Below are 11,725 nucleotides of genomic sequence, written 5' to 3'. Positions count from 1 at the left end.
ATTTATAATACAACTGACACTGAACATTTTATTTTTATGATGACATCAAACAATCAGGAACGTGAAAAAGGCCATTGCCTCTTTCACTGGATCCGAAATTATGCAAAATATAATTACATGCACACATTCACATATTCACAAATTATATATATATATATATATATATATATATATATATATATATATATATATATATATATATATATATATATATATATATATATATATAAAGTATATGTATATATATATATACATACATACAGTATATGCATACACATACATGCATACATACATAACGCATGAAGTGGTCAGATGACTGAGCGTTTGAACAGCATGGCTTTTTGCCTCCACTTTACTCCTGAAAAAAAAAACTATTCCCAGGTATTTGCATCTCACTTTCCTTCCCTCTCTCTTTTTTTTTTTTTTTTATTCTTTTCGCGTCCCTCTCTTTCGGTCGTGATATAGGTTTATCGCTCCTCGACGATCGCAAATAGCAACGTTAATCCTACTTTTATTACGAAAGAAAAGGAGTTTGAACCTGGGAAATAAGGACGAGAAGTGTCAAAAAGTTTTCCAATCGCGGTTGGTAATAGCACCCAAGGGATTCTAAAAGCTGGAGAAGTGAGAGTTCCACTCGGCCGTGGATGAGGATAAGGGAAATGCACTTCGGAGCTGCTCCTGCTTGAAGGTTTGTCCTTCTTAGGCAATTGACTGATCTTTTTTTTTTTTTTTTTTTTTTTTTGAACCTTTGGGATTTTGTGTTTGTGAGTGGCCGTCACTGCATGAAGTATAATACTTTGGAGATGTAGCATATTCTCCGGTTTGTAAAATGGCAAGTAGTTATATTTATATATATATATATATATATATATATATATATATATATATATATATATATATATATATAAAGTATATATTTATATATTTATATATATACATATATATATATATATATATATATATATATATATATATACATATATATATATATATATATATGTATATATATATATATATATATATATATATATATATATATATATATATATATATATGTTGTATATATATACAGTATATATATAAATTATATAATATATTTACAGTAGTATATATATATATATATATATATATATAAAGAGAGAGTATATATATATATATATTATATATGTGTGTGTGTGTGTTGTTTGATATACCTACGTATAAAACAGTGGTCCAACTTCAAGCAAGCGCTTGCCATCCCCCAAATTGCTCCAGATTCACCTCCAGCCAACAGTGTGTACCAGCGTCTGGTACAGTCTACAAAAAAAGCATAGGATGAGCAACTTCTTCTCTAAAGATCTGTATAAGACCTTAAGGCTGTACCCTAACAGGAGCAGACCGACCTATCAAAGCACAGCGTCAAAGTTTTCTATAGATCTTTGTAGAAGTGGTTGCTATTCCTGTGCCCTTTTTTATACACCGTACACATTCCTAAGGTAGGAGAAGTCCTATGAAGGAAATCTACATTTCTATAAATTATATATATATATATATATATATATATATATATATATATATATATATATATATATATATATATATATATATATATATATATATGTATATGTCATCTGACGTCCATGCATGAAAAACAAAGCTAGCAAACACTAAAGACAGTTAATTCTTTCATCTCCTTTGGTTCTGTCTGCTAGTGCACATCGCCAATACATTACCCAGTTTGTTGATAACAATGAAGTTAAAAAGATTTCACGTGTTGAAAGGTTAATAAGACATGTTTTGAATTACATGCATGCGTACAGTGTAGAGATAACAGTTTAACTTTACCTGTTAACATCAGAATCAAGATTAAATTGCAGAGAACTATTATATCAACTTATTGCTCACAAGAGGTGTTCACTATTTATCTGTTAGTCCCATGAAACATTTCATGATGTGGTCCGCAATAGGAAGGAAGAATTTCAATAGAATCTATTCCGGAAGCTGTTTACCAGATACATACGTAATTGTAATAACCGCAATGCCCTCTTAACTTCTCGAATTCTCCGCCTTTTTTTGGATACGCTTTGCCACTTCAAAGCCTACTCAGGCATTGTAGTGACAAGGAAAGGTATTTGCTGGTCAAATGCTTATAAAACTCATAGTTAGTTATGACACTTGCCCTCTGAAACTCTAAGCAACCTTTACAACAACCGTGCTGGATATACGACCAGAAAACCGGGGAAAAGGTTGGTTGCTCTTGTAGAAAATTTAACCTCTCAGAGATGAACCATTATGTAAAGAAGGTTCAAACTTTTTTCATACATTGTATCATGATAAGATTTATATCCCACTGAATTATTATTATTATTATTATTATTATTATTATTATTATTATTATTATTATTATTATTATTATTATTATTATTATTATTATTATTATTCAGAAGACGAAACCTATTCATATGGAACAAGCCCACAGGGGCCATTGACTTGAAATTCAAGCTTCCAAAAAATTCAAGCTTCCAAAGAATATGGTGTTCATTAGGAAGAAGTAAACGTAGGTGAAGGAAAATACAGAGAGAAGAGTTCCCACTTATTAAAAAAGAAAAAAAAATAAATAGTTGATAAAGACTTGAAATGGAGTAAAACATCCACGACGTATCTATGCAGTACGAATTAGAAAGCTAAAAGTAGACTTAGTTCTTTGACTCTTAACTGTTGTGTTATTTCGTGTGGAAGGTAAGAAAAAACATTCGGAGCTGTGAGAAAACAACTTTAGAAACAGCGAAAAAGAAAGATAGAAACTACAAAAGAAACTCGGAAAAAAAGACGCACGTTTTTTTTTGTGCATGGATTCATGCAAGAATAATACTTGGAGTATTGTACAAGAAAGAAAAAGCTTTTTCAACACGCGACGAGAGAGAGAGAGAGAGAGAGATAGATGTAATTTTTCAACGATTCTTTTTGTTGATAATTATTAATTAACACTTGTGCAGCTACGAAGCAAAAGAAAAATATCGCTTACACATTTACCAGAACGAAAACAGAATGGTAAAAACACTGAGCAAAAATGATTCTTAACAACAAAGGCTCAATAAAGGATAATATTACCGGTCTATACATAGCCCACGAAAGATGCAGAACCCATTTCAGATTATGGCGATTGTTACGAAAAGCAATAAATGAACCGAGAATATTGTATAACACCCATCCATAATCGGTATACGGCTAAGTAAAACAGCAGTATGTGCAATAGTACATTGGCAACTGTCCTTAGCACGTTTTCCAACCGCAATACTTTCGGGTAATGTCTAGCATTTGGTAGGAGGTAGGACAGTGTACGTTTTGGCTCGCGAGGCCATCAGATAGTAAAGAAAGGCTCCGTGATACGGTTGCATTTTCGTAAGAGGTGCAATCCATGCAAAGTGGGTATCTCCACGGGGGATTATGCAGTAGTGTTTGGTGATTGAGTCTTGGTTCTTGCGTTCCGGAATCCCGTGAGAGAAAGGCTGCAAATGGTGTTTTTATCCCGTTGTGTTTCGTGGCTTATTTATATACTTTGATATATGGTTAATCATGTATACCAACAATAGAAAAATTAGTAAGAGAACCACAGCTGTAGGCTTATTTCAGACACATTAATATATGCTTAATCATATATACAACATTAAAAACACTGAGTAAAAGAACCACATTTGTATATCCATATATACATGGATAGTTGAAGAGGCGTGTTGGAAAACGTGTAAAAGCTCCTCTGATTATAAATACTAATATATTTATGTATATACATCTGAGGATCTGTCAACCATAACAAAAAGGAGCACGACATTGTTTCCTGTTTGCGAAATACAATCTAGGTTAATTCGGATGGCAATGCATTGTAATTATTAATAACATAAAAATTTGGAGAAAAAAAATGCAAGAGCGTCAGTGATTAGGAAAATATAATACCAAGGCATAATCATTTGAACTATGGTTTATGTTCTACGTACCTGGTAAACCTGGCATTTAATTAAGGATTACAAATCTGTACGCAGTTTACAAATATATGTGTATATGTATGTATATATATATATATATATATATATATATATATATATATATATATATATATATATATATATATATATATATATATGTATATGTACTATATATGTGCATGTGTATACATATATATATATATATATATATATATATATATATATATATATATATATATATATATATATATATATATATATATATATATATATATATATATATATATATATGTATATATATATATGTGTGTGTGTGTGTGTGTGTGGTAATTAGACTTTTATGTTATCTCCAGGCAAAGGAGTTATCAGCTAAAACAGTCAAGAGACAGAAAAGAAAATGAACAGAAGCCCTTCATATGCAAATCGGAAACGTCTTCTCTTCGTACTTTTTTTTATTATTTTCCTCCTTCCGAAAAAATTATTACCTGCAATTTTCTCAACCTGCCCAAGGCACGAGGTTCTTTTTTACATTTTTTTTCTCGTTTATTTTTTTTCCAGCCAAATACCTTTGATACCTTGTGTGCTCCTTCCTGGTGCAAGGCATACTTTATTCTCATACTTCCTCTTTCTTTTGTCTAGTATGGAGGGAAGAGGAACAATGGGGGTGGGGGAGGGGGCGGTTGTTGGCTGTTCTTCATAGAGATATTAAAAGTACGCTGCATATTTTTTCCTCTCTCTCTCTCTCTGTTCCAAGGGCTCTGAGATGTACAGAAAAATTTCAGCGAAGTGGAGGGAGGTCACTAGATACCTCCGAATGGTTCTGAAGAGGTCAACTGAGGTCAACTGGCCACACTCTAAAAGTTACAGAACTCAGTAGCAAAGAAAAAAATACGTAAAATGTGCGTCTACGACTTTAAGGAAAGGTGTTTTTTTAATGAATAAAATACGATGATGGAATGTTTCTGTCGTTGTTTTTTTTTTTTTATGAACACAGGCTCAGTGATCGTGTATATAAATGTTTATTATAGTAAAAAATAAGTGAATGATGGGGTATAACATTTAACAAAAATACAGACATGATTTAACTTAAAACTAATTTATAAAGTAAAAGATAAATTGCAACAAAAATAAGATGAGAAGACTAATGAATAAATAACATCATATAAAAACTACTTTTTAAGTATATACCTATATAGAACCAGACATATAAAATCAAGTGACGTAATTATGTCTCCACGTAATGTAATGAGTCCCAACTCAGGAACAAAATCAAGAGGCGTAATAAAAAAAAAAATAAAAGTTCCTTAAGAAAATCTCTGTAAATCACCGATGGGAATATCATATTTATTTTTGCTCAAAAAATTCCCAAACTCGACCACCTGCATACCAATGAAGGTATCCCAGGCTTCCCTAAACTTTCTGAACTGAACAGGACAAGTTTCGGAAGAAGAAGAAGTAAAAAAACACGCAAGAAAATTCCACAAAAATCCTCTTATTACTTCGCTGATAAGATGTTTTCTTTGCCGAGAATTCGCAGGAATTTTACGTGGAAGTTTTTTTTCGGTAAAATATAAAATCTGTCAGCTAGAATGAAGAAAAGTTGTATAGATTATATATGCATGGGGGAAGGTTTTTTGCTTAAGCTTGATAGGATTCTATACACAAAGTTTTTTCCGGTAAAATATAAAATCTGGCAGCTAGAATGAAGAAAAGTTGTATAGATTATGAATGCAAGGGGAAGGTATTTTTGCTTAAGCAAGACAGCATTAAAAAAAGAAAAAAGAAAATAGAAGAAAATCTTCCATATCAGTGGCCATTATTTATTTTCAGAGATTACCACCTCAACAGCATTTGAAATTTATGAGTTTTTTTAGAACTATCACAAGATATATTTATGTTTTGTTAGGGAATGAAATCAGTAACGCTCGTGTATCGTTTGCAGATTTTTGACAAACAAGATCATTTTCCATCAATTTTGTTGTTTATAACAGTAAAGCTACAACAAACGAACTATTACAATCCTGCAGCGCACAATTAAGGCAATTTTTGTCTTGAATGGTTTCCATTTTTAGTTGTCCGGAAAAGAAAACTATTGAGATGGATTCGTCTGTCCGTCCGCACTTTTTCTGTCCACCCTCAGATCTTAAAAGCCACTGAGGCTAGAGGGCTGCAAATTGGTATGTTGATCATCCACCCTCCAGTCATCAAACATACCAAATTGCAGCCCTCTAGCCTCAATAGTTTTTATTTTATTTAAGGTTAAAATTAACCATGATCGTGCGTCTGGCAACGCTATCGGATAGGCCACCACCGGGCCGTGGCTGAAATTTTTATGGGCGTCGGCTCATACACCATTATACGCTGTACAGAAAACGCGATTGCGCCGGTGCATATTTTACTAGTTCGTTTTTTCCACGGATGAAAATATAGCATTTAATATTTTACTCTGCTTGCATTTCGAGATGATATCTGTAACTTAATATCACTTTAATTTTTATTTAAAAATTCTCACTGGCATGTATGAAGTTTACACTGACGCTAAATTTATCTCGCTTCCTATCTGAAAGCAAATAATTTGTTTTGTAAACTCAAGTGTGTCCTTGTGTAATGTTTGCAGACGTAAATGCAAACATTTCCCACTGGATATTGCTGTATGAAAATTATCAAACTTATACCTATAAAAGCAAAAATAGAACCAGTTTTCATGTTATATAATAGCATCAACAGCAACTCTATTTTGTTTACGGATCAACAATCTAATTGGGAGCAACGCAGTCATTGTTTTTATCCCAAATGTCATAAAATCAGCTACTGAAAGTTTTTTTTCTAGTTTTTCCCTGCACAATATTGATGAGATCTTATTATGCAAATTACTATTAAATGTAAATTTACATTGTCAGGCAACTTTTTCATATAAAACAGAACATGATCGTTCAAAACTTCCCTTTATATTTTCGACAGTCAAAATGTAATGAAACTATTGATAAAAATTTACATTACGTTCTAAGTACAGGTATGGAATATATATATATATATATATATATATATATATATATATATATATATATATATATATATATATATATGAGGAGACAAAGGGAAATACAGAAGTAAGAGATCAAACTCACTTGTTAAAAAGAAAAAATTAATTAATAAATTAACGAATAGATAAAAATGCATTAAAATCTATGGGGAATAGTATTCAGAAGAGGTATTCCAGGTATCTGAACAAGGTATTGAAGGTTTCTGATAACTCTTTCAGAGTATATTTTCATCACTTTATGCTTGATATCTAACATTATTGGAAGTCCATTCAGCTATTGCTTCGAAATATAAACATATATACTGAGACAATTGCGTTATGCATATCAGGATAAATATGACATACAGAAGTAAAACATATACATATATCCAAAGGTACAAGAATAAAATGTTATAGATAATTACCGGGTACCTTGAAAAAAATGAAAAAATTAATTTGAAGATTAAATGAAAAGTGAAGAGGAAGATTAAAGAAAATGATAATTTTCGGCGAAAGACAAGGGAACGTTCAGTGATGATAGAGAGAAAGAACCTGTGTTATAAAGCTATATTACCAGTACAAATACACACGTTTTCTTTAGATAAATAAGAACTGATAATTATTGTTGTTCCGGGAACTGAAACTTAATTGGTATAAGGTCAGTATTATTTGCCATACAGTAACAATATTCCAAGTACATGATTTCCAAGAGAGCATCTAAATTTACTTTTCATTTCTTTGTTTTTTTGTTCGTCTGTTTAATTAAACACAGATCCCCCTAACAATAACATGAAAATTCATGGTGCATTAAAATCGCGATGGGAAGAAATACCATTGAAACGGTAATAATAGGTAATAGAAGGGAACATCAACGATTAAAAAGATTCCGCGAATGATGAAACATATTCACGCATTGGAGGGAAACAGAAACAATATTTGAATATGAATGGCTTTTACTGACATTAGACAAGTTAGACAGCCAAGGGACACATTTCCTGTGGAGTGCTGCAGTGATGATTATGTTGACATATATATATATATATATATATATATATATATATATATATATATATATATATATATATATATATATATATATATATATATATATATGTATATATATATACATATACATATATATACATATATATATATATATATATATATATATATATATATATATATAGTATATATAGGTTATGTGCACATATACATATTTACTGTATATGTATATATTTGTTATGCACATCAGTAAGTTTAAAATAAGAAAAAAAAAAAACAACACCTGGAATGAACAACCCTTTTTGTGCCTGGTGCTATGGACCCATAAATGCGACTGCGAAGCCTCTTTTGTCCACGTCTAATACGTGAACCATTCGAGTAAATTAAGGTCTTGGAGGAAAGAATGTCACAAAAGACGAACACGCTCTGCAAAGATGGGGGGAAAAAAGCCCTCTTCAAGATTACATGAGGTCATGCAGATACTTCTCTCTCGTTCTCTCTCGCACTCCTTGCCATCCTCTCGCTGTGTGTGTGTGTGTGTGTTAGTGTTCGTGTGTGTGTGTGTGTGTTTTGTGAATGTAAGATGTCACCGCTTTCACGTCCCTTCAATATTACACGAAGTCACGCAAATGGCGCGGTCCTTTTTATATGAAAAAGCAGGGCAGGGGTTCCAAGCGAGTAAATATGTGAGGTTGTGGAAACTAAAAGCTCGTTCGTCCTCTCTCTCTCTCTCTCTCTCTCTCTCTCTCTCTCTCTCTCTCTCTCTCTGTGGACAAGGACTTAAGGTCCTTCTCCAGTTATGAATGAGAATGTAATCCAGTTTTTCACAGCAAAAAAATACGTTTGAACAAAAAAAAAAAAAATGGAAGAAAATATTTGAAATTCTACTCATTCAGTACACACATAAAGAATTGGCATGTCCATTTGTGGATGAATAGCTTTGCTTAATTCCTTACCTTCAAGATTTCAATGAATTTTTATTGTAATGATGTGTGTGTTTGTGTGTATGTGTACATGTGTGTGTGTGTCTGTTTGTGAGAGTTTGTGTATTTATGTCTTTTTAGTATCGTACCGAATTTACTTTTGATTTACTTCAAACCTATGCAACACAGATAAATGTAAAACCTATTACTTTGCTGATTTCGGGACATAACTAGATACAAGTTATTTTTAGAATGGTCATAAAAAACACGTCGTTTTCATTGTAATATCTGGTATTACTAAAGCTTCAAAAATACCCCCGAATAACAGGAACAGCGATGCAGAAAATATCCCTTAATGCTTCTGTAGTATGTCAGTTTACACAGGACTCTGATGATTTGCCATGAGTGAGTGAGTGTGTGTGTACAAAGACAAACAAGTTAAAAATGCGCCGAAGTTTCTTCGGCGCAGTGGAGTTTTTTGTACAGCGTATAATCAAGGCTACCGAAAATAGATCCATTTGCCGGTTGTCTCGGTATAATTCTGTATGAACCGCGGCCCGTGAACTTTAACCAGGGCCCGGTGGTGGCCTGTCTTATATCGTTGCCAGACGCACGATTATGCCTAAATTTAACCTTAAATAAAATAAAAACTACTGAGGCTAGAGGGCTGCAATTTGCTGTGTTTGATGATTGAAGGATGGATGATCCACATACCAATTTGCAGCCCTCTAGCCTCAGTAGTTTGTAAGATCTGAGGGCGGACAGGAAAAGTGCGGACGGACAGACAAATAGCCAACTCAGTACTTTTCTTTTACAGAAAACTAAAGCTCTTACACTTACTTTTATGACACATGATGTAAACATTATAACGCGTGCAAAGCTCACCGATATTTTGCGTTTGTTTATCGGTTTTCATTTTAATTCATTTCTTAATCCAGAAATATATTGAGGGAATTTTGAAGAGACTTTTAAAAGTGAATCTCTGGCTCAAAAGTAAAAGAAATACAATATCTATCATCAGATTTCCACTGCCCTGTGAGAAATGTGAGTGATTATTGTATCACGAGAAAAGATACATTACGGAGAGATATACTGATATCTACAAGCAATCAGTTTCCCACGACACTAATGTATATTGGTTATCCTTCTCTTTGTTAAAATGAGAATGGTTTCAGGCTATCATTGATTCAAGCCCAAAACTGTACCAAAATTATGACACTTTGCCGCAATCTATCGAAATACATTTAAAAAATGCCATGATTGTACGTCTCATTATTTTTGAAAGAGATCAATTATTTTGAAAGAGGGGGGCCCACTTTTTACTAACCATGGGTTTTTTGAAAGTGCGTTCTGATAGATTACGAAAAAAAACTAAATCATAATTCTGGTACAGCTCTGAGGGAGCGTGAATGAGAAGCTGAAATCATTCGCATTTTGTCAGAGTTGGAAACCAGTGTGCATTAGTGTAATGGGAGCTGGTTGTTAGTCGATATCAGTATATCTTTTCTTAATGTACATTTTCTTATGATACCATTATAAAATGGCATCTTATCATCCAAGCATTATATGAGAACTTAGCTCTTTTTTATCAATAATAGTTTAGGAAGACATTCACATAATGACATATAATTTAGAGGCGTTTATATTTTCAGTATTTCAGTCACATCTTCCTATATCCATACCACATTCCTCGTTTAGGAGTGGAGCTTACAACATCAATTTGAGCTGCCATGATGCGTTACCTGCTCATTTATTAATCTGATACACGGTAGATATTGGGTTCATTTAAAGAAACAATTTAGAATTTGTTTCTGGGTAGTAATAAATGGCATGGTGTTATTTGAGCAGCTTGTTCCCTTAATATCACAATGTTGCCTTAATATCACCATGTTGCCTTAATATCACGGTGTTCCCTTAATATCACCATGTTGCCTTAATATTACGGTGTTCCCTTAATATCACCATGTTCCCATAATATCACGGTGTTCCCTTAATATCACCATGTTGCCTTAATATCACCGTGTTCCCTTAATATCACCGTGTTCCCTTAATATCACCATGTTCCCTTAATATCACCAAGTTGCATTAATATCACCGTGTTCCCTTAATATCACCTGGTTCTCTTAATATCACTTTGTTCCCTTAATATTACCACGTTCCCTTAGTATCACCGTGTTCCCTTAATATCATCGTGTTCCCTTAATATCACCTTGTTCCCTTAATATCACCATGTTCCCTTAATTTCAGCTATTTCTTGAGTTTTTATGCGGAATGATTGTAAAAATATTTTTTAAAGAAATAATAATGAAACGAAATTCTAGCTTACAATAGAGATGGTTATGATTCTAACTAAAATTGCTTTGACAAACACCTAGAGATTTTAATAATAAACGAACAGGTGACTTATAATGGTGGCTCAAGTTGATGTAGACCCTACTTCTAAACGAGAAATATTGTTTGAATATAAAAAAAAAAAAACCTTGAAATATTGAAAATTTAAACAACTCTAAATTACGTCAATATGTGAATGTCTACTTGAACTATTATTTATGGAAAAAAGAGTATTTTCACATAATACTTGGATGATGAGATGCTAATTTATGGTAACTGGCTGGTTTCTTTACAATGTTTATAGAGCACAGGCATTTGAAACTCAAGTAGCCTACCATATTCAGAAACAGTACTAATGAGGTGGTATCCAGACAAAGAAAGGTTGACATTAGTCATTTTCCCCTCCGGTAATTAGAGTGCTTTTTCAGATTCATGATAATATTTTGTCTCTTGTGGTTTATGCTGGGAACAATTTCTCAGTTAAT

The sequence above is a fragment of the Macrobrachium rosenbergii genome, chromosome 52 (genome assembly GCF_040412425.1).
Source record: "Macrobrachium rosenbergii isolate ZJJX-2024 chromosome 52, ASM4041242v1, whole genome shotgun sequence".
NCBI lineage: Eukaryota > Metazoa > Arthropoda > Malacostraca > Decapoda > Palaemonidae > Macrobrachium > Macrobrachium rosenbergii.
This window is presented reverse-complemented; position numbering follows the sequence as displayed.